We start from the raw sequence: 2,737 nt of genomic DNA, 5'->3' as shown, positions 1-2,737 counted from the left end.
AAATTAAATTATTTACTTAAACTGTTTAATTGAATTGTTTACAATTTGGACTTCATCAAAATAAAAAACCTGTGCTCTTCAAAAGACAGATTTCAATGAAAATGCAAGCCATACACAGACTAAGAGAAAAATCTTTGCAAAGCATTTATCCGATAAAGGTCTTGTCTGCAGAATACATAAGTAACTCTCAAAACTTGACAATAACCCCAAACCTAATATAAATGAACAAAAATTTAAACAGCCACATCACCAAAGAAGATATGTTTGTCACCAACAATAACAAATAAGCACATGAAAAGATGTGCAACATGTCATTAGGGAAACAGAAATTAAATCACGAGATGTTATATACCTGCAAGAATGGCTAAAATTAAAAATACTAACCATACCAAGTGTTATTAGGATATAAAGGAACTGGAACTCTTGTATACTGCCGATGGTAAAATGATACACCCACCTTAGAAAAGAGCGTGGCAGTTTAGGTTAAACATACACCTGACTTCCTCTGAAGCCTGGCATTGGGTCGGTGGGGACCCACGTGGGTTCAACATGCGTATGGAGAAGTGTTATTTCTGTTCGGGGCCCATCTACCCTGGCCACGGCATGATGTCTGTCTGCAACGATTGCAAGGTGTTCAGATTTTGTAAATCTAAATGTCATAAAGACTTTAAAAAAGAAGCGCAATCCTCACAAAGGTAGGTGGATCAAAGGATTCTGGAAAACAGCCGGTAAAGGGCTTACAGTGGATAATTCATTTAAATTTGAAAAACGTAGACGTGAACTTATCAAATACCGGCGAGAGCTATGGAATAAAACCATTGATGTAACGAAGAGAGTTGAAGAGATCAAACAGAAACGCCAAGCTAAATTTGTAATGAACAGACTGAAGAAAAATAAAGAGCTACGGAAGTTCAGGATATCAAAGGAGTCAAGCAAAACATCCATCTTATCCGAGCCCCTCTTGCAGGCAAAGGGAAGGAGTTGGAAGAGAAAATGGTAGAGGTTACAACAGGATGTGGACATGGAAGATGCTTCTTACAAATCTGGAACCATTTCTTTACATACATTTGAAAATGTCCTTTGGAGACTTGGAACTGCTAAACTATTTTTTTTTTTTTTTTTTACATAAGGCGCTTAAATGAAAAGTGATTAAAATATATCTTTCCTACATTGCCATCTATTTAAAACATCAGATATTACAGATGTTAGATTGTATCTCAATGTTAAATCCTCACTGATAGATGTACCTATGTAAATCATGAAAACTCTACTTATAGAAGTGAATGGTGGACGTAAAATGGTTATGCCGTTTGGCTAATGGCATTAGGCAGCATTTGTGTAATAGCTAACAGCAAAAATTCATGGCTAGTGATGTGTAAAATAAAATATTCTTTGAAGAAAGATATTCCCTTTATTAATGTTACAGAAGGGGGGATACAGCAAGGAACTAACAATTTGTATGACAGCATCAAGTATTATTTTAAGTACTTCCTGTTTTGATTTATTTGCATCTTAGAAGAGCATAATGGCATTGTTTGATGACACCTAATTATGCTGGACTGTTTTGACCTAGTTTAACCCTTCTGATAGGGAGTTGTGGATGTTGGGTATGAGAACTGAATCATCTTTGCCTGGAATGACATCACACTCTAGAATTTCCACTTTGGAGAAGACTCAGTTCTAACTTGTGATTCCTGGTAGAACAAACTTTATTTTTCTAGCCTAGCAATGATCTACAAGCAGAGGAATCCCAGTGCCTTTAAAAATTTATTATGTGGTTTTCTTTTAAGAAGCTCCTAATTGTTTTTGGAGAGTAGAATTTATGGGTGTAACATCTGTTCATTATTTGCACATAAAATAAAACCATTTTAAAAGTAAAAAAAAACAAAACCCCAAAACCATACACCTACCATATGATACAGATATTGACTGCTTCACTTGCTCATAGCAACTTTATTTGTAATGGCCCAAATTGAAACAACCCAAATGTCCATCAACAGATGAGTGGATAAACAAATTCCGTACAATGGAATAAAAAAGAAATGGACTATAGTCACACATAAGAACATGGATGAATCACTAAGTATGCTGAATGAAAAAGTCAGACAGGCTGAGCATGGTGGCTCACGCCTGTAATCCCAGCACTTTAGGAGGCCGAGGTGGGCAGATCACCTGAGGTCGGGAGTTTGAGACCAGCCTGGCCAACGTGGTGAAACCCCGTCTCTACTAAAAATACAAAAATTAGCCAGGCATGATGGTGGGTGCCTGAAGTCCCAGCTGCTTGGGAGGCTGAGGTAGGGGAATGGCGTGAACCCGGAGGGCAGAGCTTGCAGCTTGCAGTGAGCTGAGATTGCGCCACTATATTCCAGCGTGGGCAACAGAGTGGGACCCTGTCCCAAAAAATATATATATACACACATATATATAAATAAAATATATGTAATATATATAATATATAAAATATATACACATATACACACACATATATATAGCGTAATATATCATGTATGATTCTCCTTATATAAAGCTCTGGGAGATGCAAATTAATCCATAGTGACAGAAAGATCAGTGGCTTACTGGCTATGGTGTCTTAGTCTGTTTTGTGTTGCTATAAAGGAATACCTGAGGCTGGGTAATTTATAAAGGAAAAAAAGGTTTACTTGGCTCATGAGTTTTTTTTCTGTTTTTGTTTTTGTTTTTGAGACAGAGTCTTGCTCTGTAGGCTAGGCTGGAGTGC

The 2,737-nt window shown here is 37.0% G+C and overlaps 1 pseudogene; it reads left to right on the top strand.

Annotated features, from left to right (window-relative positions):
• The first annotated feature begins 478 nt into the window (after positions 1-478).
• On the top strand, positions 479-1,620 carry LOC111548244 (annotated as a pseudogene).
• Positions 1,621-2,737: the final 1,117 nt, after the last annotated feature.

Source organism: Piliocolobus tephrosceles, chromosome 20 (genome assembly GCF_002776525.5).
Source record: "Piliocolobus tephrosceles isolate RC106 chromosome 20, ASM277652v3, whole genome shotgun sequence".
NCBI classification, from domain to species: Eukaryota; Metazoa; Chordata; class Mammalia; order Primates; family Cercopithecidae; genus Piliocolobus; species Piliocolobus tephrosceles.
This window is presented reverse-complemented; position numbering and strand designations above follow the sequence as displayed.